The 27290-nt window shown below is 42.9% G+C and overlaps 1 protein-coding gene across 1 annotated transcript in view; it reads left to right on the forward strand.

Moving 5' to 3' along the window:
* INSR (insulin receptor) overlaps window positions 1-27290 on the forward strand; it is a 215166-nt gene that overhangs the window by 110878 nt on the left and 76998 nt on the right. The window lies entirely within an intron of this gene.

The following is a 27290-nucleotide window of genomic DNA, read 5'->3' on the forward strand; positions in this document are numbered from 1 at the left end:
AGGTTGTGCGTCTCCCATGGTGAGGGATGTTGGTTGGAGGGGAGGGAAGTGGATGATAATGGGCCCTTCGGATACCAATATCTCCCAGCAGAGGGAATGGAAGAGAGGGGAGGAGAACTGGTGAGAAGGATAGGTAAAAGGAAAAGCAGCATGAAGGTGTAAAAATGAAAAGAACGTCTCAGGGCTCAGTATCGATAATGTGACAACAGAAGGGTTCGAGGTATACCTGACCACTGAGGGCAGAGACCAGAAAAGCAGAGAGGAGAGAAAATTACATGAGTAGGCCACTAGGTGGCACCAAATGGTCAAAAACAAATAGACATAAGGTACTGGGGGACATTTCTGGAACCAAGAACAGTGCCAGGGGTGGGCACCAACTATGCCTAAGGGTGACATGGAGAGGCCCCCAGGGCCTGGGCTCCACAGGACTGTAGGTAAACTAGAACATAAAAATATGCCATGAAAGAGTAATAGTCCTGAGAAGCAAAACAAAAGATGGCAAAGGCATAAAATGGCAAACTTCTTCTATATAGGTATACGAGCATTACAACAACATGGGGATCATGGCAATGGCATTGAGAAAAAAAAAAGAAAAGTAACATATCCATAAGCATAGCATCCAGGTGTCACTGTCAGGGAGGTAAAGTGACATTATAATGTAATATAGGAGGGTAAAACCGTTAACAACGTATAATAAACATGAGAATAAGCATTAGAACGTAGATATTATTATAAGTGAACTTGGCAGCGAACATGTGCCAAGATTTTGTTCCTGAAAATCAAATAGTAAGATGCAAAAAAACAATGAACATTATGCAAAACATTAAGTGGGGATTCACAGTGAAATGTACACTGGACATCCGGGGGAAATCGCAGGAAACAGTCCTGCTAAACTTGGACAGGCGATCAACCAATCAGGGTGAGTCAGTCGTTGGGGTGCTTGTGCAAGGATGATCTGGAGCATTGTTTGTGGCTTTGTTTTTGCCACTGTGGTAGGAAAGGCAGGCCAGGGGTAGCTGGGTGGAAAGGCCAGTCAGGCAGGGAAACGGGAGTCCCAGGGTGCTAAGGAAAGCAGGAAGGTCTCCAAGAGTGCGAAAACTGTCTGTCTTTCCCTCACTTGTAGTTGGAATGGGAAATGCCACTGGTATTTTATCTGGTGTGATTGCAGGAGTTGCTTGAACGGCTTCAGAGCTTTCCTCATGGTCAAAGTCTGACGGGAGAGGTCTGGGAAGAGCATCACTGGAATATCGTTGAAGAGGATAGAATCCTGTGTGCATGCAGCACGCATAATGGCTTCCTTGATGTTGTAAAAGTGAACCCTGCAGAGAGTATCCCGCACAAATGAGGAGTCAGGTTTTCTGGGGCCATATGTTCTATGGACACAGTCAAGTTCGCAATTGTCCTTGGGCAGGTACAGTAGCTGATTGAAAATGGATGACACGGCTTGAGGGAGATCTTTGGGTTCAACGGACTCCAGTATTCCGCAGATGCGGATATTATTGCGCCTATTTCTATTCAGTGTCATCTTGTTGGTTAGAGAGGTGCTGCAGCATGACCATGTGAGTGTTGAGGATTTCTTTGGTATTGCACAGCCGCATGGAGGTCCTCTGTGGTGTTTTCTATATCCTCAAAACGGGCACAAATGTATTTTTTAGGGTCAGAGATTGTATGTCTTTTTGATCTGTTTTACATACTGCTCAAAAGTCAGCTTTTGTGGGGAGAGAGCAGATATAGCTATGCAGGCATTTCATTTGGGATGCTATGTCCCATCCGTCCTTGGATTCCAGGGAGGTGTTAAAGTGGCTCCTGGATTGTCTAGTAGAGTGATCCTGGTCTCCAGGGGGTGGAGGCGGGCCTGTGTAAGGGGCTGGGAGTCCAGGGCTGACACAGAGAGGGGCAGGATGAAGGCGTTGGCGCCATCTTGGCTTCAGTCCGCCACTGGTCCACACCCGAGGATTGGGTGAAAAATGCCCCAAATCACCCCCCTAGCGAGACTTCCCCCAGTCCCCTTCTGGTCTTTGTACTTATCCTTCCCCATGGGAGCGATGTGGACGGAGTTTTGTGCCTTTGGCCCTGTAGAGCCATGGGGTCCGGGAGCCAAGACACTGCGCTTCTTACTGCTCCATGCATCAGGCCACACCCCTAATTTTGGACTTTTCAGCTTTAGTAAATGAACCCCCTTGTTTCCTTTAACTTGATGATATAGTTGTTGGAAAGGTCAAATGCCCGAACCTGTGAAATAAATGAAGGGACATCAGATGGACTAAAGTGAAAAATATTTCATGGCTTGTAATTAATAGTACATAAAGAGCTAAAATGCATCCTTGCTAGAATTGGACCTGATGATATGGTGGATACAAGGGGTTTGAGAAATAAATTCAGAAATTTGGCAAGCAATTGTATGGACAGTTAAAGGGTCACCTGTGGACTTTAGGAATGAAATTCCTGGAGTTGGCCTTTAAGTGACACCAATAAGGTATTGTTGCTTAGAAATAACTTGGGTACCACTGTGGATGCCATGCAGAGTGCATGTACAGTAGATTGAAGCACTTGGTTCCTAGGCCTCCTGTCATAGAGGGAATAGTGGATATTTAGGAACGAGGGAGTGTAAATGGAAAGCAAAAAGTACAAAAAACATAGAAGATGAGTAAATGTAAAAAAGAAAAATAACATTTTAGGAAGAAAGAGGGGCCAGTGCTTAGGATGTGGCTAAAATTTCAAACAGTACCTATATGCAAAAGCCAATGCAGATTAAAAAAAAAAAAAGTTCTTCTAGGAAGAACTATATTTATCTAAACATTCAGGCACCGAAGAGGTTACTGACCTTTTAACAAAAGCAACAATTCTAAGCATGGAATGTTTGCAGCTGTGATAAATTCTCTTTCCTCCTCCCTCGGTTTCTTCTGTCTGCAAGGCTGCACCTTGTTCCTTTCCCATCCTTGTCTGCACTTCACTTACTAGCTGTGGATTGCTGTTCTTCCTGTTTAGTGAGCCTTTCTGTTTCCTGCCCTGTTCTTTCCTCCGTTACCGCAGGGCTGTTGATCCATCACTTGGTCATTGCAACATTCTACCATTAAAGTGAAACCTGTCAAATGTGGGAGCTGCCATTGTGCAGTTTTGCAACTGACAAACTGGCTGCAGCTGTACCTGGAATGTGGGCACAGGGAGTCATGCCCTTGTAAATGATGGCAGTGGTGAGAAGTCAACTCCTTGTGGTCACTATGCAGAAGGAAAGCCTCTCAACACAGCACATAAAAGACTATCAATGCCTGTAGTAGCGGTGACTACTGCAGTGATTTTGCATTTCACAATGGTCCCTCAGGTATGAGATATGTATACTTAACATTGTCCCATGGACCAACGTATCTGTGCAATAAAGACCATACTGTACCTAGACTTCAGCTTTATCTCCTTTTTTGCCCTTCAGTGATCCTGTTAATTGTGTCTATGACTGTTAATGTGAACATGTTGGGTTAACAGCAAGGATACATACAGACTAATGCAATATAACCTTTAGTCAAGATTCTTGGATGAGATATAACATGTGTTTTGTTTGGAATTGTTCTCCTGATTTCCAAACATATTGTAACATACGTAAAATCCTGGTCCTCTAGAACCAGTAGCTATTTAAAGGGGTTGTAAAGGCAGAAGGTTTTTTGAATTTTTTTTTAATCTTAATGCATTCTATTCATTACAATGTAACCCTTCTGCGTGCAGCAGCCCCCCTCGGTGCCTCTAATACTTGCCTGAGCCCCATCTCTGTCCACAAGTCCCTCAGCCATCCGAGATTTCCCTTGATTGGATGAGACAGCAGGGCCATTGGCTCCCACTGCTGTCAAAGTCAGCTAGCCAATCAGGAGAGAGAGGGGGCAGGGCCGAACTTCAGCTCCGTGTCTAAATGGACAAATGGAGCTGCAGCTTGGCTCAGGTGCCCCTGTTCTGTCAAAACAGCCAACTTGTCAAAATCTCCAACCACTTCATTTCCAGTGACTCTTCAGCATCAGTAATTGGACATTTCAATGAGTTGGCTGTTTTGACACAACACCGGCAGCGTATACACTCCGGTAAAAGATATATGGATTGGACGACGTTAGTCTGCTTGCTACTTATCAACAACATGTCCTCCAAGGCGGCGATTACTTTTTTCCTCAGCCAGTGTTGTGTCAAAACAGCCAACTCATCGTGTACCGGTGTGTATACGCTGCTGATGTTGTGTCAAAGCAGCCAACTCCCAACAAAATGCCCAATTACTGATGCTAGAGAGTCACCGGAAGTGACATGGTTGGAGATTTCGACGAGTTAGCTGTTTTGACAGAACACCCCCATAGCAAGCTGCTTGTTGTTGGGGCCCTCGACAAGAGGGAGGGGCCAGGAGCACAGCAGAGGGACGTGAGAAGAGGAGGATCCGGGCCGCTCAGTGCAAATCCACTGCAACAGAGCAGGTAAGTATAACATTTTTGTTATTAAAAAAAAAAATATTTGATTTTATATTCACTTTTAGTTGTGTTTATGAAGGGCTGTGTGGATCTATACATATACAGTAGCATGATGTTTCAGCAACCACAGAAAATATAGAAATTAGAATGTAATATTTAGTAAACTAAATAAAATCTGACGTTTTGTAGGAAAAACATTCCATGCCCATAGTAGCCTGTGATTGGACTACTGCCATATAGTTTCATAATAATCATGTGAGATAAATGATGGTCATGTGTATTATTGTGTATTTCTAGATTAAACTGGAGAGGTCTTGTATGCAGGATCTTATTTGAGGTTTGGGAAGCCCCTTCTTGCAAAACAAAACTCTCTATCTCATTTGTAATTATACAATTATCACTATGAAAACAGTAATAGAGAAATATTTCATTATGTCTAAAATATTTCCTTGTGGAATAAACCATGGAACACAGATTTTAAAGTTCGATATACAAACTCAAAAAATGGATCTTCTTACAACTAAGATATTTTAATAGCACATACAATCCAACAACATTTTTTTTAAGTGAAGAAACTGGGAGCAGACTATATTAGATGCTCTTCTCAAATAAGAGAGGAAGCTTTTACCTTACAGCAGGGGTGCCCAACCAGTGGCCCAGGGGCCACATGTGGCCTCGGAGCCCTCTGATGTGGCCCGCGACTTCCTGCTCTGGGATAGGATTGAAAGAATACTGTTATTAGGTCAGTTTATTGCTAAAATCACAGAACATATATGGGCATAGACTTCTATTTTTACCTGCGAGTTTGGTGAGCTTTCTGAAAGTGCACCAAACCTGCATAATATAATAGAAGTCTATTGCAAACTGCAGGAAAGCCAAAGGTACACTGTGTTGCACAAGTGTAAACCGCAGCGTATCAGTGTGGAAGGAGCCTTGGACCCCTTTCACGCAGTCAGTCCGCCCAACTGGACACTCCATTCCCCTCTAAGTAGTGGCAGACATAAACCGACTTGTGTTCTACCTCCAATACGATCCACTAAAAAGTATCATGGGCTGCAGAGCGGACAAGGACATGCCATTCACACGCTCCGCTCATTGTGGCCCGCTACCAGTTACCAAGTCGCACAAGTTGCCCTCGCTCTTCAAAAGGTTGGGCACCCCTGCCTTACATTTTACATTGATGTTTATATCATTTTAAGGCAAATGCATAAGCTTATTAAGTACTGTATAAAGATAAAAAATAAATCTCCACTATATTCAGAAATGCTTCCCCTTTCCCTGAGCTCCTCCACAGGATTTGGACTCCTACTGTATGTCAAGCAACCAAGAAAAGAAAGGAAATCTATAAACCTAAAATAATTCTCCCAATCAGTGCTATCCCTTCTTTTTCCTCTAACTATGGTACTTATCCATGTCTTATGACAGATGTTATAATTAATGCAACCATGCTTTTATATATTTATATCAGTTGCTCATTCCTGCTATTGCACAAGACAGTATATGCTTGTGCAATGTTCCTTGCATGAGTGTATCACAAGGAAAACTACCTTACCATTATAAAATGTTGTTTTGCTTCATGCACTGTATTAGAGGGCAGAGGCGGGTATCTAGGGCACTACCTGGCCATGGTTAGGCAGAGAGAGAACACACCTTTTTAAATACCGAACACAGCAAGATGGCGCCACATTTTGTGGTACTATGTTGAACTAATAAATGCTAGTTGAGTTGCAGTGCCCTTGTAATGTGGGACCAAAATCCTCCTCAAGAAGTGTCAGACCACCCCCACTATTTCCAGGGGACTGTCATTTCAGAATAAATCATGTGCAGCAGAGGTAGGGGTGTGATGTTAATTTTTTTTTTTTTTCTGTTTTTTTGTTTTGTTTTTTCCATGCTAGTCTCATGTCGAAAATCAATAGGTTACTAACACGAAGACCGAATACAACTTTGAAAGGGGTGTAATGTAATGCATTCTTTCATTTCTGAGCAGACGTGGTCTTGTTCACATGATTATTTTTTTTTGATTTATTTTTTTGTACAAATACTATACTAATTACATGAAAATTGTTTGTTCTGTTGTTGTACAAATATTTTTTTTTGTGCTTGTTCTTTTGGATATTTTCACATGAACTGTTGTGATCTGCTCTTGAAAGCTGTGTACTAAAGACTAGATGATCGGACAATTGCTCCAAATGCGTTATTCTGATATTCACATTGTGTGTACAGCCTTTAAAGCATAAACTCCACTTTTGTTACGAAAAAAACATTCCCCTCTAGGTGATCTATGTACATTGCAAGGATTATCACAACCTTTGTTGCAGATTCCTACCTTTTTGTTCTGAAGAAATCACTGCCTCTGTGATGAGTGGGTCTAATTGGAGTAAATTGGAATAATTTTGATGGTTCAACCTCAAGCAACACCTAACAAAGATGGCACCTCATCCCTGAAAGTTTGAAACATGAATCGAAGGTCAGGAAGGGAAATTAGGGATTTTTGCGGTGCTAATTAACAAAATACAATTAATTAAAGTACAAAGTTAGTAGTACAAAAATTTATTAAGTTTGAGCTTAAAATCAGTAGCAATATATGCTTAAAAGATTCAGAATAATGCAATACAGTGGTTGTTCTCGTCAAGCACACATAGTCCCGACATGTTTCGCATTAGATTGCTTCTTCAGGGGATGTGTGAAAGTTTGAACAAGATCTAGACCGAAAATACAAAGTACAAAATAATAATAAAGTATGTCACAACATTCGTAAGTGCAGAAATAGAGGGGGAGGGGAAAGGGGGAGGGGAAACAACAGACACACACACATCAAACCCACCTTCAACCACTACGTTGGTGGTAAAGTAGTGGGATTGTCCACCTGGGGGGTTAGCCGCAGCAGTGCTGAATCGCAGGGGGCTAAAAAGCCAACCCAAGAAGACTGATAAAAAAAAGGATATATAGTAAAAAAAAAAAAAAAAAAAAAAAAACCAAATTTGAAATTTTGGGATGATTTAAAGTTCTTTGAATACCTAACTTAATTTCAAGGTTGCTAAAATAAAACAACCTTTTGGGGGTGAAGGACCCTCTAAAGTATAAAAATTGAGAAAAAATAATACAAGGATATATTTTAGTTTCAAATGTATTACTTACGTAGGTTGGATAATTGTAAGCAGTGGGGACGCTCGCATTTTGAAAAAAAGTCTTTTTGAGCACTCAGGGAGACACACCTGCATAGAAATACCAGCTGGGTGGCCAATCAAAGGGAAAACAAAACGAAGATTAGAAAAGTTAAAGTAAAATAAAAAAGTGTATCTCAAAAGGGTGGTGTGTACATCATAAACTGAGTGTTATAAAGACACAAACCCTCAGGCATATAGATATACCCAAAGAGTTAAACATTCGCATCCCAAGGCATAGAATTCAAAGCCTTGGGATGCGAATGTTTAACTCTTTGGGTATATCTATATGCCTGAGGGTTTGTGTCTTTATAACACTCAGTTTATGATGTACACACCACCCTTTTGAGATACACTTTTTTATTTTACTTTAACTTTTCTAATCTTCGTTTTGTTTTCTCTTTGATTGGCCACCCAGCTGGTATTTCTATGCAGGTGTGTCTCCCTGAGTGCTCAAAAAGACTTTTTTTCAAAATGCGAGCGTCCCCACTGCTTACAATTATCCAACCTACGTAAGTAATACATTTGAAACTAAAATATATCCTTGTATTATTTTTTCTCAATTTTTATACTTTAGAGGGTCCTTCACCCCCAAAAGGTTGTTTTATTTTAGCAACCTTGAAATTAAGTTAGGTATTCAAAGAACTTTAAATCATCCCAAAATTTCAAATTTGTTTTTTTTTTTTTTTTTTTTTTTTTTACTATATATCCTTTTTTTTATCAGTCTTCTTGGGTTGGCTTTTTAGCCCCCTGCGATTCAGCACTGCTGCGGCTAACCCCCCAGGTGGACAATCCCACTACTTTACCACCAACGTAGTGGTTGAAGGTGGGTTTGATGTGTGTGTGTCTGTTGTTTCCCCTCCCCCTTTCCCCTCCCCCTCTATTTCTGCACTTACGAATGTTGTGACATACTTTATTATTATTTTGTACTTTGTATTTTCGGTCTAGATCTTGTTCAAACTTTCACACATCCCCTGAAGAAGCAATCTAATGCGAAACATGTCGGGACTATGTGTGCTTGACGAGAACAACCACTGTATTGCATTATTCTGAATCTTTTAAGCATATATTGCTACTGATTTTAAGCTCAAACTTAATAAATTTTTGTACTACTAACTTTGTACTTTAATTAATTGTATTTTGTTAATTAGCACCGCAAAAATCCCTAATTTCCCTTCCTGTCCTTCGATTCATGTTTCTAATTGGAGTAGTTTCATAATTATCAATCAGCTGTGCACCTGCAGAGCACCAATGAGGAAATCTGCTGCTCCTGCATCCCCTTTAGATGTGTTCCTAGCGGGAGTATCTCACCAAAAATTAAAAAAAAATGTTCCAGGGGATGCCTGAAATCTGACTTGTATCTTAGGCAGACTTCTGGGAAAATTGGTGAGCCAATCACACAAGCAGGAAATTATGTTTCTGGGGGGTGATCAGTACAGAACAACTCCAAGTAGCCATTTTGCAATGCATTTTCAAAAAATTACAGTGGCTGCATTTTGAAAAGGAAAAGTAATTTTTAATAGTATTTAATTGCAATATGACTTGTGTCGCAATTTTTTTTCTTTATTTGCTGGGTTTTTTCCCCCAGTGAAAGTGGGGTTACCCTTTAACAGTACCTGTGCAGAGATGTGGTCACTAGCTCCTTACTACTACTACTTCCTCTCTTGTGTCACATTTCTCTGGCAATGCCTGTTAAGTGACTGTGCAAATTCTGTGTAAAAGCTCATTTTACCTCTTGTCACAATCACTTTCACATTTTTTTGTTCCTCCTTTCTCAATTGGCTGGAAAGATTTTTTCTGTTTCAATAAGTTCGTATCCAAGGATTATGAACAAAGCTAGCAGCAATTGGTACAATTTCCCATCAAGAAAAGAATGTACATAAAAAAGTTGTAGTGCAGTTAGTCTAGAGACAGAAGCTTCATATCAGTTGCTCATGTTAACTTTGGGGGTTATTCACTAAAGGAACATCCACTTTGCATTGAAAGTGCACTTGGAATTACAGTCGCTGTAGATCCGAGGGGGACATTCAAGGAAAATAAAAAACAGCATTTTAGCTTGCACATGATTGCATGATAAAATCAGCAAAGGATCCCCTAATTTCAGATCTACCTCTTGGATTTAGAGCGACTGCACTCCCAAGTGCACTTGCAGTGCAAAGTGGATTTGCCTTTCGTAAATAACCCCCAATGTTTTCCAGCAGAAAAAAATTTTACACCTCATCATTGTGCTATTAGAATAAAGATTTATAGAATAAAATAGGAAGGAAAGAGAAAGTGTAGTAGGTAGAAGTTGTGAGAAAGGGGGAGAAGTCCACAGGAGATGGTCCTGGGTCTCCCTATGGCCAAGCAACATGGACTAGCTAGTTGACTCGGTAGAAGAGTCAGATGGTCAGAAGTGAATGGTTGAATCCCCTTTTGTAGGTAATGCTCAATCCAAGGGTTCCAAAGCCATAAAAATGTACATACTTTATCTTTAATAATCTCAGATATATTTTCATTCAGAACGTACCATGCCATTTTATGCTTTATTTGTCATGGGGTTGGACAACCACCATGCTTTAGCTAAGACCTGCTTTTGCAGCTTTAAAAAGGAAGGTTTTGAGGCAGAACTGAGAATTTGTGCACTGTAGGCTTCAAGTGTAATAGAGCTTCCTTAGGGTCCTTTTGTGATACTTTTCCCTAAAGTGTGTAGACCATCTGGTACACCTAACTCCAGAACCTGAAGCTTGAATAGAAACCAATAGTAAAATAAAAATCAATTCTGGACAATCAGGAAAAGAGGGATATGGGTATTGTATCCAGGCATACTGAACATAGAGACCGCAAATCAGATTTTAATGACGAAATCAAATGTATGCATTTTTTGCAACCTAGGGATTGCTAGATAGCTGCGACATGAAAGAGGAACCAATAAAGAGTTTACACTGTTTTCTATGCACAGGTACTGTTAGATGGGATGGCCAGGAAGTATGGCATGGGTTCTGCCAAGGAGTGCTATCATTAGCTGAGAGACTCCTATTCATGATAAACATAGTCACCCAGGGCCGTCTTTAAGGCAGGGCATAAGGGGCAGTTGGACCCTGTCATTGTTGTGGGGCCCAAAACAGCTGCCTCATACTAGCCAACTATCCAGGTTTAAATTCCCTTGTCCCTTGAAGTTTTATTCCTGTTCTGTATCCCAATATCTCAGTGTGAAGTGCTGGTACTAATATTGCCCAGCTCTTCCCTATTGTTGTGTGCAGATGACTCACCTGCAGACCCTGTGTTTACATGTAAATAACTGGCATTCGTATGTAAATAGCGGTGACAATACTAAGTAAATAGCTGCGGCTGGTGGCATTGATATGTAAATAAAGGCGGCATTCCTATGTATATCATGCTCCCCTGCTTTGAGGAGGCGATATGCTGTAACCCCTAGCAACTAATCAGTGAGCCGTAATGTGTGCTGTAACCTCTAGCAACTAGTCAGTAAGCAGTAATGATAAACTGATTTAAAGTCAAGCTGCTATTTATTGTATGTCTCAGAGTAGGTGGAGAGGGAAATTGCATGAGGGGGGGGGGGGGGGGGGCAAGAAAAATTTTGCTCAGGGTCCAATCTATATTAAAGATGGCCCTGTAGTCACCCATTCATTGATCTGTCTTCTTCTGGCTCTTCTTTGTTTGTGTTCGGGGTTTTTTCCACTTGCTGTGCTACAAAAAAGGTTTGTTGTTTATTAGGCCAGGGTATGTGATAATTTGAGTTACAGTTCAGTAGCAATGATGCTATTATTGAAATATATATATATACTCCCACTTCTTTGGTGCATCAGACTATGGGGTCCAATTTGTAACTGGCGACACTGAGACATCCATATGTTTGGTATGCAGTATGGCTGGAATTACCAGCCGTCTCAGAGATCCTGGATCAGATTACTGAAGAAAGATGGTTTCCTCTCTTCCCTTAGTTTTTTTGTTTCTTTAGTTGTGTAAAAGCATATTTGAACAGTTGATACATACAGACTCTATGGGGTTGATCTACTATTACCAGAGAGTGCAAAGTCTAGTGCAGTTGTGCATTGTTGCCAATCGGTTTCTAACTTCAGCTTGTTTAATAATAAAAAAAAAAAACTTGGAGGCTGATTGATTTCTATGCTGCACCCGATATTACACTCTCCAGTTTTAGTAAATCAACCCCAAAGAGTTTACCTTCCTGTTGTGTTTTGTTGTCTTGCTCTCATCAGAGAAGAGACTATAAATTCCGTTGTTTAAAAAAAAATCCAAAACATAGTTACTTATTGGCAGCTATTTAGAGAGTTGTTCATTGTACTTTTAAAGCGCAGGTTCACACAAAAATGGAACCTCCGCTTTTTCGGAACCCCCCCAGTGTCACATTTGGTACCTTTCGGGGGGTGGGGGGGGGGGGGGTGCAGATACCTGTCTCTGTGCAGTGGTTGCCAGGACAAGCAGAGATGGTGACTCTACAAAACAGGGACATATACAGCGATAAAACCTTAGCAGGGGTTCTGGTCCCTCCCTGCTCCATCTAAAAAACTGTTTTGGCCATGCATTTTAATTTCTACTATATTCCTGAATGTTTACAGAGAACAGTAGGACTATATGGTATGTTGTATTGATTCTCCCATGTAGTGTGTCTGAATGCTGCAGGTAATTGATGGGGAAGTCCTTTATGAAGTATACTCAAATAATTAGAGTTGTGTTAGTAAAATTTCATAATTGGGGATTATTGTTTCAGGTAGTGCTTATAACTATATTGTGTTTCAGTGTCAAGTAAAGTAAATCTATCCACACCTAGTCTTTTCATCTTACAGTTTAAACAATTCTAGTTCAGTAATGAGAAAATTTGAGCTTTTTATCTGAACAAGATTATCACAAAGAACATCTGAAATCAACGACCTAATCGGATAAGTTGGAAATTTTTTGACTTGGAAAAAAAGACATAAGCCCATCAAGTCCAACCTATGTGTGTGTGATTTCATGTCAGTATTACATTGTATATCCCTGTATGTTGTGGTCGTTCAGGTGCTTATCTAATAGTTTTTGAAATTATTGATTCTCCCCGCTGAAACCACTGTCTGTGGAAGAGAATTCCACATCCTAACCGCTCTTAAAGTAATGAACCCTCTACGCATATGATATATCATATGACAGCAGCCCAGTGCAAGAGCTGCACCGCTCCGCCTCCATATGACAGTGGGTGTTGGTAAGACTGGTAAGTACGGCTCTCCCTGCCTCAGCGGGGCTGAGCAGCTGGGCATTCCCTGGGAGGTCGATTCGGGGGTCCCCCACCTCCCTCTTTTCTCCCCTGTCCCTATCTTTCCCCCCTTCCCTGTGGGGGATGCTGCCTTTACCTCATGGAGCTGCTTTCGGCGGCCATTATAGGTGTGGGCAAGGGCAGCATGCTCTCCTGGGCTTCAGCAGCCATTTTCCTGGTGACTTCCTATACAGGACAATGGCAGCCATTTTCTTGAAGCCTGAACACATTTTTGGTGTTCTCTAGTGGCAGCATGTGCTCCTGTGCTCTCACAGCCATTTTCCCTGTGTTTTATGTCCTTGTACTAGACACTGGGTGGCCATTTTCTTGAAGCCTGAGCACACTTCAGAGCAGTTATAGCGCCATCTGCAGCTACTTCCACTGACACAGCACCATTTCCTCTGCACCTGGGAGCCTACAGGGACTACAGGCACTACCTGCTGAATAGCGCAGAACTCCTCAGGGTGGTGAGTCCAGTGGGAAAGAGCTCCTCAGCCAGCATCAGTAAGGAGGGTGGGACTGTCACTGTCCTAAGTCCCCTTCGGGTGGCAGACAGGGTAGGGTCACCATGGCTTCAGAAACTGGTGTTTCTTCCCCCGAAATCCAGGCAATTGCAGCGGGTCGCCTGCGGACTGCGCAGTGCCCATGGACACCCTGACAGTGGTCCTCAATTAATTTGTTGCCAAGATGGAGCGGCACGTGGGGAAAAAGGGTGCAAAAAAGCGGCCTCTGCCCCCCCGTCCCCTGGGGAGAGCTCTGACGCAGACTTGAGTCCTGCTGAGGCTGGTGACCCCTGCTCTGTCTTGTCAGATGACGCTGACCAGGTCCGGGTCCGTGCGTGACAAAGTGCTTGTTGGAGCACTTATCACAGCTGTGCGTGATACCCTGAAGATTCAGGAGCCAGCAGATCCGCCCGCTGATGTAGTGGCCCCCTTTGGGTTCCACAAGCCAGCACGTTCACCTAAGGTGTTCCCGTATCTAACTTATTCTGACAAGTTCATTTACAAGGAATGGGGTCGCCCGCAATTAACCTTTTGCGGTCCCCAAATCCATGGCGGTGTGTTACCCTTTTGAGGAAAGCTTTCTCAAGAAATGCAGGTTAAAGGTTAAATAAAGTAACCACGATACCGGTAGAGGGGACTCCTGCATTTAAGGATCCCACGGACAGGAAGGCCTAGGCAGTGGCTCATTCCTTGTTTACGGTTGTGGGGTCAGCCGTGCGACCAGTACTGGCATCCGCACTGGTGTCGCAGACACTGAGTGGGCAAAACTGTTGCACTGCAAATTGGGAGAGCAACGGGCTTCTCCTGTCTGCGTGGAACTAGCAGACCAACTAGTGCAAGGCCTTAAGTACATTTGTGACGTGACCCTGGATACTTTTCCTCTCTTATCCCAGGGCTTCAGTGTAAGCAGTGGTGCTGAGGCACCTGATTTGGTTAAAATGCAAGTCTGCTGACCAGGCATCCAAAAAAGCCCTGACGGATCTTCCCTTCCTTGGCGAACGGCTCTTTGGATGACATTATTAAAAATGCCACTGGTGGTAAGAGTACCCTACTCCCACAGGCCAGGAAGGCTAAGGAGCCACGCCATAGGCAAGGGCCCTCTTTTTCTGCTCACAAATGTCTTTTTCTCCGTCTGCCTGGAGCTTCGTCTAAAGGTCCCCAGCCCGACAGGACAATCACTTAAGGACAAAAACTTCCCTGGAACCACAAGCTTAACAAGGCTGCGAACAAAAATGCTACCGCATGAAGGTTTGCCCCCACCCATATCTCGGGTGGGGGGGGGGGGTCGACCTTCGGAAGTTTGCAGCCCGGTGGTCCTCTCGGCTATCCGACCAATGGGTCTTGCGATCTGATTTCCTCCGGCTATAAGAGTTTCTTTCTTGGCCGCCAAACGGATTCTTCCACTCCAGCATACCCGTATCCCCCCTCATAATTAGAGGAGGATGTGGCGATCACCATGCAGACCCTGCAAGAATTTGGATGGCTGTTGCACCTAAAGAAGTCAGTGACTGTACCGACACAGCATCTGGAGTACTTGGGCTTGCTGCTGGACTCCAGGGAAGTGGGAGTGTTTCTCCCTTCAGACAAACTGCAGACTCTCCGATCCGCGGTAAAACTGCTGATGAACCTCAAGTGGTCATTGCTCCGCTTTTGCATGTGAGTCCTGGGTCTCATGGTAGCCTCCTTTTGAGGCAGTACCATATGCCCAGTTCCACACCAGAGTCCTGCCAATTTTGAGATTTTGACAAAATGGGACAAATCTCAGTTGTCCCTGGATCAACAGATCCAGGTGAGCCAGTCAGTCAGAGATTCACTGATCTGGTGGCTGATGTCCCCGGTGATTCAGTCCGGGAAGTCGTCTTGGCTGTCTTTTTTCAGCGACCCCTGGCATCTCACTCATTAGTGAGTACCTTTGTTCAGGGGGTGCAACATGTAGTCCATCCAGTGTGCCTACCGTTACCCCCATGGGATTTGAACCTAGTGTTATCGGCGCTTCAAAAAACGCCATTTGAAAATATCAGGGAGATTTCCCTGTTGACTCTTTCCCAGAAAGTGGTCTTTCTAGAGGTCATCACATCAGCCAGGAGGGTTTTGGAACTGGCTGCTTTGTCCTGCAAGTCGCCTTATCTGGTTATCCACAAGGATAAGGTGATGTTGCGTCTGCAACCGTCTTTTCTGCCGAAAGTGGTCTCGGCTTTTCATATCAATGAGGACATTGTGTTACCATCTCTGTCCTAAGCCAAAACACCCTAAGGAGGTGGCCCTTCACGCTCTGGACGTGGTTCGGGCTCTTAAGGTGTATTTGGCTGCCACTGCTCCCTTTCAGAAGTCAGACTCATTGTCTGTTTCGGTGGCTGGTCCAAAGAAAGGCATGGCAGTCTTGTCGGCCACCATTTCCAGGTGGATCAGACAGATTGTAGTGCAAGCCTATGCCTTGAAGGGGCAGGTGCCCCCCTTTCCGGTCACGGCCCACTCCACAAGGGCAATCGGACCGCCTTGGGCCTTCCGACATCAAGCGTCTGTCGCGCAGGCATGTAAAGCGGCGACCTGGTCGTCTGTCCACACTTTTATCAAGTTCTACAAGATAGACGTCAGTGCATCGGCTGATGCCTGTTTTGGCCACAAAGTTTTGTAGGCGGCCGTATAGTTGCAATTGAATATGCAATATATTTTATTTTTTCCTGGTTTTTCGATAAAAATGCAGTACTGTTAAGTTAATGCGCTGTTGCATTACATTCTGCAGTTTTTGGTGCGGTTGTGAGTAGTCACTCCTGTTGAGGGTACAACCTTTTGTGGTGGATTTCTCCATGCACTGTTGTTTTTTGTGGGTATAGTTTCACTAGTTCCCACTTGCCATGGTGGATGAAGTTTCTATGCTGTTTTTCCACCCTTCGTTTGGCACTGCTTTGGGATGTCCCAATGGCTAAGAGAGGAGCTGTGTCAGTTGGTGAATATAAGAGAAAATTGAATTTTTTGTACTCGCCGTAAAATTATTTTTTCTGTAATTCACCGACCAACACAGCATCCGCCCCTCCTTTTTCGCTTTACGTTATACTGCTTGTTGACGTACTGATGACTGCATGGCAAGCTGGAGGGTTGTTGTCCAAGGGACTGCCCCCTGGGTGGAACTAAAGTGTTCTGAGTGTTGTATTACAACTAATACATTGCATGCCATTGCTGAGCATTCCATCTACTAGGGCCCCCAGGTAATTTTTCATCCTAGACTTCCCCAGAGGTTCTCCCCATAGTGAGCAGATTACATTCATATTTTTGCCACCCAAATGCATTGTTTTAAATTTTTCTACATTAACCCTCATTTTCCATATAGTTGCCCACCAATTGGTTTGTGCAGATCTTCGTGTAAGTTTTCCACATCCTGTGGAGAAGTTATTGCCCTGCTTAGCTTAGTACTGTCCGCAAATGCAGAGATTTAGCTTTTTATCCCATCCTCCCAGGTCGTTTGATTAAAAATTAAATAGGATTGATCCCAGGACGGAACCCTGGGGGACCCCACTTTCCACCCTGGACCATTCCAAGTACTCCCCATTTATCTCTACCTTCTGAACTTGCCCCTGTAGCCAGTTTTCAATCCATGTACTCACCCTATGGCCCATGCCAACGGACCTTATTTTGTACAGTAAATGTTTACAGGGAACTGTATCAAATGCTTTGCAAAATCCAGATACACCACATCTACAGGCCTTCATTGATCTAGATGGCAGCTCATCTCCTCATAGTAGGTGAATAGATTGGTTTGGCAAGAATGATTCTTCATGAATCCATGCTGATTACTGCTAATGATAACGTTGTCATTACTAAAATCTTGCATATAGTCCCTTATCCCCTCCAAGACCTTGCATACAATTGATTGTTGGGCTAACTGGTCTGTAATTCCCAGGGATGTATCTCTGGCCTTTTTTAAATATTGGTGCTACATTGGCTTTTCTCCAATCAGCTGGTACCATTCCAGTCAGTAGACTGTTCATAAAAATTTAGGAACAATGGTTTGGCAATTACTTGACTGAGTTCCTCAAGGACCCTCGTGTACAAGCCATCTGGTCCCAGTTACTTATTGATGTTAAGTTTTTCAAATCTAATTCTAATTCTGTCCTCTTAGCCATGAGGGTGCTAAACATTGCAGTTTTGGTTACTGAAGCCCCCACGATTCCCTCGTGAAGACTGAGGAGAAGAATAAATTCAATACCTTTGCCATCTCTCCATCCTTAGTAACCAGATTCCCTTCATCATTCTTTGTGGGACCAATATGATCTGACCTCCCCTTCTTACTATTTATGTACATAAAGAATTTATTGGGATTTTTTTACTCTCCTGCTATGTGCCTTTCATGTTCTATCTTAGTCGCCCAGATCGCACCCTTACATTTCTTGTTGCATTCTTTGTAAAGTTGGAATGCTGATGATGATCCCTCAGCCTTGTATTTTTTGAAGACCTTCCCCTTTGCTTTTATATGCATTTTTAAGTTGGAATTAATCATCAAAGGACTTTTTATTAGCTCTTTTAAATGTATTTTCCATTGGGATGCACTGGCTAATGCCCTTATTTAATATGCTCTTAAAGCATACACATTTCTCCTTTGTGTTCTTTGTTCCTAAGATTTTATCCCAATTATTATCTTCTAGCAAGAATCTTAGTTTAGGGAAGTTGACTCTGAAATTCTGTGTCTTTGTATTCCCCTTATGTTTCCCATTTGTGTGATTTATACTAAAACTAATTGACCTGTGATCGCTGTTTCCTAAATTGCCCCATATTTCCACATCTGGGATCAGGTCTTTATTGTTGGTAATCAGTAGGTCTAGTAACACTTTGTTTCTAGTTGGTGCATTTACCATCTGACCTATGAAATTGTCTTGCAAGACATTTAGGAACTGGCAAGCCTTAGAGGAATGCACGGTTCCTTCCACCCAGTCTGTGTCTGGATAATTAAAATCCCTCATTACGACGACACTTCCCATTCTTGCTGCCAATCCAAATTGTGATAGAAGGTCCACCTCCTCCCTCTGGTTAGGGGGCCTATAGCATACTTTCACCTTAGTTTCCTCCCTTTGTAGCTCTACCCATAAGGATTCCACCTCCTCCCTTGATCCCTTAGTGATGTCATCTCTCACATTCACTTGTACATCATTTTTGATATACAGGCATAGCCCTCCCCCTTTTTTACCATCTCTATCCCAACGATATAGGGAATACCCTTGAATGGTTACCAGCCAAACATGAGAGCTGTCGAACTCTGTAATTCCTACAAAATCAAAAGTCTCCTTGTGCAATAGTAGTTCTAGTTCTTTAATCTTGTCTGCCAGATTGGTGAACATGCCACTTAGTTTAGACCGGTCGCATACTATCTCCTTATTGGGTGCTCTGGGGTTGCAAATAGGACTTGTTTCTATACTTACCTAAGGTTTAGGTGCTTTAGTCAGCCTACAACTAATGCCTGCAATACTACCCTCTGGAATATGTTCCACGCTGACTATCTCTACCTCTGGACCCCCTCTGTCACCTAGTCATCCCAATTTAACTAACAACTTGCTTTAATAAGATAATACACAGGTACTTACAGCCCACATACACTCACAGCTCATAGCCCACTCAGTGCACGTGGAAGAGCATTTCAAGGCAAAATTAAAGGAAAAATATATTTTGTACATCTCTGCTATGCATGCTCTCCTTTCCCCATTTTTTTTTTATCCCTTTAAACACACTTTAAGTCCAAAAAAATTAACGTTGATGTGGCAAGAATATAGTGTGCTTCCGCTTTCCTTTTTGATATAGCACTGCTCTGAATTCCTAGGCTGAGGCTCATGTTGTCATTCAATACAAAGAACACATACCTCTGCTCATCTCTTCCCTCCATTCATCTCATCTCCATAACGTAAATGTGCACTGGCAGAAAGTACAAGAAGTTATCAGCTTCCAGGAATTCTGGGTAGTTTATTGCAACACCAAGAGTTTTGTTATACGTTTTTTATATTGAGCAGAGTAATATTCAAAATTAATTGACAGGTTGAGAGCTGAAGCCGGAAAGACAGCAGGAAAGATTTGCCATTAATGCACGTTTTGGTATGTTAAATAGATAATAATTGTTTATTGTTCTATTCATAAGCTTGCAATTGGTCTCAAATTGGCTTTTGGTGCAGGGTTGTCGCTGTTAGCCCTGCACTCTGAGGATGAATGAGAAGCCATGGATGAAAAGAGGCATGTAACACAGAAGTCAGCAAATAGGATGTTTTTTTTTTTTTTTTTTTTTTTGTGGACAGAGGACTGTTTCAGTAGCTGTTTAAATTATGAGGCAATTTGCCCTTGTGCTAATGTAACACAGCTTCATAACACACTGTATGTCTGTCTAGCTTCCACTCTTTGCCTTTTGTAATGTTTTATATTACTGGTGAATTAAGTGATCTGTTTTATTAAATAAAGGCTTAATTACCATTTAAAAAAGCTGTCTGTTTGCACCCCTGACTTTATTAAATGTTTGCTTTGTGCAAGTCCCTTCAATAGCCGACATTCGGCCCGTGAGTATGGCAGCCGGTTCAACAGAAGCCAGAGGAACTTCCAGGTTCTGTTGAAGGGGCATGACCAAAAAAGGTCTAACGATCGACTCCCGATCCGCGATCTCAGCCAATGGCTGAGGAGTTAGGTTGAAAAGATTCTATCCTAGTCAGAACTCCATGTTCCAGCCTTATACGCTGTTCACTTTCCATGTGTGGACAATTGGCAGACAGACTGTGCCAGTATCACCTGGATCTGGGGGAATGAACCTTACAGCCAGAAGTGTTTCAGAATCTGTGTAACAGGTGGGGAGTACCAGTTGTGGACCTCCTTGCCTCCAGATTCACCAACAAAGTTGGGGAGGTTTGTCTGCAGTTGCAGAGATCTTCTGGCATAAACAGTGGATGCTTTGGTTGCTCCATAGGATCAGTACACCCGATTAGTGCCTTTCCACCTCTGAAGCTCTTTCCTTGTTTTATGCTGCAAGACCAAAATTGAGGGCACTTGGTGAATCCTTATAGCTCCATGCTGGCTCAGGTGTGTGTGGTATTGCAGCCTAATCAAACTTTTGGAAGACACCCAAGGGGCTTTTCCAGATCCACCAGATCTCCTATTTCAAGGACTATTTTACCACCTTGCTTCATGGTCATTGGCGTTAAAGACATCCCTTTCGAAGCCTAGGTCTTGATGTTTTTAAAAGTTACAAAGTCTTCACCTTGTAAGGTCTACCATTAAACTCGCCCTTTACAATCTTTTTTCAATGACTGCTGGCTTCCCATTCACTGGCCTAAACTTCTTTACAGGGTGTTTCTATGCTTCATGCACATAATACGCCCTCTTGCACCCATGTTTATTGGGCCTTAGGCCCCTTTCACACTTGTATGACTTGTCCCACGATTTTGGACTGCAAAGTAGCATGACAAGTCATTCTCCATGATTTCCAATAACTACCATTGATATTATTACAACTTCAAAGTAGGTCTGACTTTGATTCTACTTCAGCCCATTGAATATCACTAAAGTCGGATCGCCGTATTAACTGATCCGACATTGGCATGCTACTTGTGCTCTGATGATCTTAACGGGGAACTCCATGGCAAAAAAAAAAAAAAAAATGGGTTCCCCCTCCCAAGAGCATACCAGGCCCTTCAGTCTGGTATGGATTTTCGGCATGGGGAGGGCCCTCAAAATCCATACCAGACTCTTATCCGAGCACGCAGCCTGGCAGGTCAGAAAAGGGGTGGGGATGAGCGAGCATGCCCCTCCCCTCCTGAACCATACCAGGACGCATGCCCTCAACATGGGGGGGTGTGTGCTTTGAGACAGGGGGACCCTGTGCCCCGACCCCAAAGCACCTTGTCCCCATGTTGAGGACAAGGGCCTCTTCCCGACAACCCTGGCCGTTGGTTGTCGGGGTCTGCCGGCGGGGGGCATTTCGAAATCTGGAAGCCCCCTTTAACAAGGGGCCTCCCAGATCCTGGCCCCCCACTCTGTGAATGAGTATCGGGTGTCTTCTCCCTCTGTTCTTCTTCTTCTTGCGATGTTGACGCGATGCTCTCTTCTGCTCTAATGCTGGGTGCACGGTGTGCCACTACTTATATTGGCATGGGGTGGAGTCACCGGAGGCTCACCCCTTATGACGTTACCGCCCATTATGCCTCAGAAGGTGATGTCATGCCCCATCATGCCCCAGGCAGGGGCGTCATAAGGAGCGGCCTTCTGGTGATCCGCCCCATACCAATATAAGTAGCGGCGCACCCAGCATTAGAGCGGGAGAGATCGTTGAATAAACATCGGAAGAGGAACAGAGGGAGAAGACCCAGAAGATAGCGGAGAAGACCCCACAGAGGCAGAAGACAGCGAACAGAGGGAGAAGAACTGGAGAGGGCTAGAAGATATCAGCGGAGAGCTGAGAAAACCCAAAGAGGGCAGAAGAACCAACAGAGGCAGAAGACATCAGCGGAGGAGGCAGAAGACATTGCCAGAAGAGCCGGAGAAGAAGTCAGAAGAGACCCCGGAGCTGCCTAATGAATGACTTTAAAAACATGTGTTCTGTGTCTTGTTTTTGACACATTTTATTTTAGGTGAATGGGTAGGGGTACAATGTACCCAATACTCATTCACATAGGGTGGGGGGCCGGGATATGGGAGCCCCCTTGTTAAAGGGGGCTTCCAGATTCCGATAAGAACCCCACCTGCAGACCCTGGCAACCAATTGCCAGGGTTGTCGAGAAGAGGCTCATGTCCTCATCGGCATGGAGACAAGGTGGTTTGGGAGTGCAGGGCGCAGAGCCCCCCCTGCCCCAAAGCACCCACCCACCAATGTTGAGGGCATGCTGCTGAGTACGGTTCAGGAACCTGACCTGCCGGCCTGTGTGCTTGGATAAGGGTCTGGTATTGGATTTGGGGGGGGGGGTCCATGGCACTTTTTCAGGAGTGGGGGTTCCCCTTAAAATTTATTCCATGGCAGACCGAAGGGCCTGGTATGCTCTTGGAGGGGGAACCCCTGATGTTTTTTTTTACATTGTGCGTGGAGTTCCCCCTAAAGATTCATACTAGACAGTGCCTGTTATTGTCAGGAATCAAAGTTGGATTATTGTTCATTGAAGTCGGACTTTAAGTCGCATGTAAAAATCAAATCCACAGTCGTACCACTGTTTTGGCGAAATTGTGGCAAAATTGCGCAACTTTGAAGCCGCACAAGTGTGAAAGGGGCCTTAATGGGCTTCCTTACATGTCAGCTGGATTGGTTTATAGTGGGTATTTGTTGGATGTCTTTGTGGGCTAAATTTGAATACTTCCGGTTTATGGTCCACGTTGGTTGTCGTCCCCTTCCGCTAACGTAATTTCCAGGATTCGCGACCCGCGCTGACAGCGTGATTGTTCCACCAGCGCTTCCAGAGCTTGTGGCTTCCATATGCTGGTCACCCTGGGATCTTCTGCTGCTGCATATCGACACCCCTGGAAACCTCTAACACACTGAGACCTTCCTGATGCCGTATCACCCGTTTTTGAAAACATGTGAAGTGCTCCTTTCATTCTTGTATCGATATATAGTGTTTTTAATCCTTTTTGGGATATTAAAAGTTTTAATTCTGCACTTAGAGGTGCCTTTTCTTCTATTTGTCACACATGCTAGATAGCTTTGCTGCCAAAAAATGTTACCATGTAAGTTTCTTTATTTTTTTAATTGATACTTTATGTTGAATGTGACACTAAAATATATCCTTATTCTCCAAAAAAATAAAATATACTTTACTGAAGCTGTAATCTATTTTTATTGAAATTTTTACGTTCTGTGTTTTTCAGCCTTTTTGTAAAGTCCTCAATGAGCTCCTGAACCTCTCCTTTTCTGCTTCACTTCCATTTGTTTGGAATGAGCAGCACACGTTTGTTGCGGTCATGTGCCCTACTCTATGTGCAAGGTACACCCCATAGACCATAGACCATAGACCATATTCCATCTCGGGATTGATCAAGAAAGGGTGGCTACTTTCCTACATACAGTGGGACCACGGAGAACAAATGTAGCCACCCTCTCACAAAAAATAAGATCACAGCAGCAAAAAAAATTAGAAATTTGAATTTGGAGAAGGCTGGGAGCAATAGAAGGTACTTTGTTTGGAATATGTATTCAAATAACATTTTAGTTTAGTGTCACTTTAAGGTGTCAAACAGTGTGTGTGTGTGTGCGTGCGTGTTTTTGTAAGATCGATATAGTTCAGTAGGTTTATACGGCTTAGTGTAACTTGTCTCTCACTGACAGTTTATGCTTTTTTTTATGTTGATTTTTCTTGTAGCTGGCAATGAGGGGGTTAATCATGTAATTTCTTTTCACCCATGCACATCAACGATTTAGTGGGTAAGGGGAAAGCTTTGGAACAGAGGGAGGAGGGGGGGGGGTTCAGGGGAGGGAGATCACAGGCTGGTCTGTTTCCAACAGCTATGTGATTGGTTAAGTGTAAGGGCGGCGCTTTGGTAGCTGCAAAGTCCTGGAGTGGATTAAGTCAATCTGGAACACACAAATGTGTTTCGTACTCGTAATGACCTTATACAAGTTCATTGCTGTCCCTAAGCGTAGGTTAACAGTCTAGCGTTAACTAGTGATAACGGAAGATTTGTCATAAGAGTGCAAACAAACAGCAGAAGCAGATCAAAGAATATACAAAAATAACAACAAGTCAATCTACCTATTGATTAAATACAGGCCAGCGTAATATAAAGAACGTTTTTTATGCGTGTGATGGAAACGGGCAATTTGCAAAGTAAATGACCTAACAAACTCCTGCATACACATATTATGTATGACCCTTCACATTTATAGAACAAGTAAGGCATGCATGTAACTGGTACATAAGCAGATAGTTTCACTTTAATTCAGTCTGTGGTGCCTAACAATGTATTATTTGTCAATGATGTGCTTATTCCACATTTGTGTGCATATTGAAAGAAATGCAAGATTACATCTCCATGTTACTATAGCATGGTAAAGTGAGCAGATTAGTTGCAAGAAGCGGTGATTTATTACCTTTCATAATACTGCCTATATACATAATTATCTTTAAAGCTGAACATACACTAATAGATTTTTTTTTTTAAGAGAACATATCGCCCAATTTCACTGGACAGCACAGATGCACAAAGTTCCCACTGAGGCTGTTGTATTCTGACAGCAGTGCTGGCAGCTGGCAGAATACAGTGGGCACTGAGAAACCGTGACTGGTGCTGATTGGCCGCAGTCCACGTTCAGCTGAGAATTATCCACCTGGTGCTTTCGATTTTTGGATTGTTGTTTAGAAAGGGGCCAACAGGGCCACCCACCCGCTTGAATTTTGTCCAGTTTATCAGAAACCATCTGAAATGTGATCGGTGTATGGCCTGCTTACACCTACTACAAATAAGGCCTATTTATATATTTGTTTTACAAATAATTGCTGGGCAACAGTAGGGAATGAGATCACTTCCTGGTCTGTAAAGCTCTGCATTTCTACATGTATTTTAAAAGGTAACTTGGCAATTTTTTCTTGACAGTTGGCCTAGTACAGTAACAATTTCTTCAAATGGGCCAAAAATTCATTTATTGCATTAAGGTAAAAAATATCCCACTACTTGTTTCCCTTCTCCCCTCTCAAAACTTACCTAAGTCTTCTCTTGATCCAGCGCTGTCCATATCTGTAGCACCTCTGGTCTCTAGTCCTGCTCTCAGGACAAACTGAAAGCAGCGGGAGCCATTGGCTCCTGTTGCTGTCAGTCAGATCCAGTGAGGAGGGAGCAGGGGGTGTGGGTGTGTCTATGGACAGCTATAGGGGCACACGGAGAATAGGACAGCGCCAGCAGGGGACAGCTAAAGAAGAGGTAAGGGACTGCTCTGTGCAATATCCTTGCACAAAGCAGGAAAGTTTAACACTCGTTTTCTATAGGAATAAAAAAAAGATATCCTCTAGAACGGAGGTGTGGAACTCCATTTCATCATAGGCCGCATGAGCATTATGATTGTCCTCAAAGGACCGGTTGTATCTGGAAGATTATATAAATTTACCCAAGGCTTTTTTGTCAGAGAATAGAGAAAGACGTTATTCTTTTTACAAAATGTGCATCGGGCAGGCCCTATATGTGATGCCTTTATGATATCTGACTGCCAGAACACCGTTGTTTGGAGATTGCCTGCTTGGGAAACAGCTCTGTGCATTTTTTTTATGCGATTTTACTGTAGAAAATATGTAAGTTCACTTCTATTGTTAAAGATGCAGATTTTTTTTAAACATATTGCACTATGAGATGTCGTTTTCTTGCTTTGGATTACATTGCTGGGAGAGTTCTCAGAAAGAGAATGAGGAGTGACAGGAAGACAGCCTGGATATTTTAAATGCGCTGTTGACCATTTTAATGCGGTCCACACCATCTGGTAAGAAGCCAACCTTATCTTATATCATGAGTGATATCACTGTGGTGATCAGAGTTGAATGTAACAACTATTTATTCCTTGGATTGCTTATATTTATTGGATAAGCACGTCACTCACTTGCACTTGGATATGGGACTATATACCTTATTTGTTTTTTTTGGATGTTGCACATGAATTACTACTTTTAAAATTTTTAATTCATAAATTGGAACCTATTTGTTTATAGGATTTGAATATTGTTTTTTCAACACACTAATTTTATTATGTTGGTGTATTTCTTATGAAATGTAAATTGGAATTTATTTCACAGTTTTGCACTTTATGATTAGAGATTTTTATCATTAATTTATATTAGCATTTTATGCATATTAAGTACAGTATATTTTCTATTCTGTTGTATTAATTTGGCACCACAATATTTGATTTAATTAAATAGGTGCAGGAACTCAACCACGCTGAATCTCATCGAATGGTGGGTGTGGCCAAATTGCGTTAACCATTGAGGGATCGCAAAGGAGCAATAAATACCAGGAGTGCTTTATGTGCAGAGTTCAGGGGTGCTCTGTGTACAGAATGCAGTGTTGAGGAGTGCACTACATACAAAGTGCAGGATTTAGGGATGTGCTATGCACAGTGTGCAGGGTTCAGCTCTCTTTCATAGGCTGCCCACATCTCACTTCCACCCTTCCCCCTGGGTGCAAGGGCCTCATGAAGTGGTCTAGTGGGCCTTGTGTTTGACACATATGCTCTAGAACCACTTGAAGGTTAGTTCAGTTTTAATCAAATCTGATACTAAATCTGTGTAGCCAGTTTAAAAGATGTTGACATGGGTCTTAATTATTGAATTATATAGCAAATTGTGTGTGTCAGTTGAACCAATCAGATTCTATCTGTCAATCAGAATTTACTGTTTTTAGTTTATGAATACATTTTATGGCTCACAGTGGCAAGCACAATGAAGGGATGTGCTCTATTGCTTTACTGTAACTTCAGTTTTGTTATACTTTTCTTTAAAGTTTAAGTTCACCTTTACAGCAAATATGTAAGTCACTGGACCCCCTCCTCGCCCCCCACGGTCCTGGTAACCTGCTGGAGTCTGGAAATCTCCCACACTGACAGCTGGTATCGGCGCTGTACCGGTCTGGGGATTTGAAATCCCTGTGGCTTTCTCTCCTCTTTGCCTGCAGTGAGAGGATGGGCTATGCGGGCTCTGATTGACCACTCATATGACTGCACCGACCAATTAGAATGCTTCTAAACGTACTTCCTGATGAGGTACGTTTTTGGGTTTAAGCTGTGGGGGATTTCTAAGCCCCGGATGGTGAGACGGCAACCCGATGTCAGTGCAGGTGATCAGCGTGCCCAATTTCAGCAGGACAGGTGGGGGGGGTGGGTCCTGTGTAAGTTCACCATACAGATTTTTCTGTAAAGGTGAACTTTCTCTTTAAGGTCTTGTTTTAAGCTTGCAGTTGGGGGGCTGTAAATCCACCTTTTTATTGCTTTTTTAAAGCTGCAAAAGCAACCAGA

This window comes from Lithobates pipiens, unplaced genomic scaffold (genome assembly GCF_037356315.1).
Source record: "Lithobates pipiens isolate NorthernLeopardFrog02 unplaced genomic scaffold, aLitPip1_a1.2 Scaffold_13, whole genome shotgun sequence".
Taxonomy (NCBI): domain Eukaryota; kingdom Metazoa; phylum Chordata; class Amphibia; order Anura; family Ranidae; genus Lithobates; species Lithobates pipiens.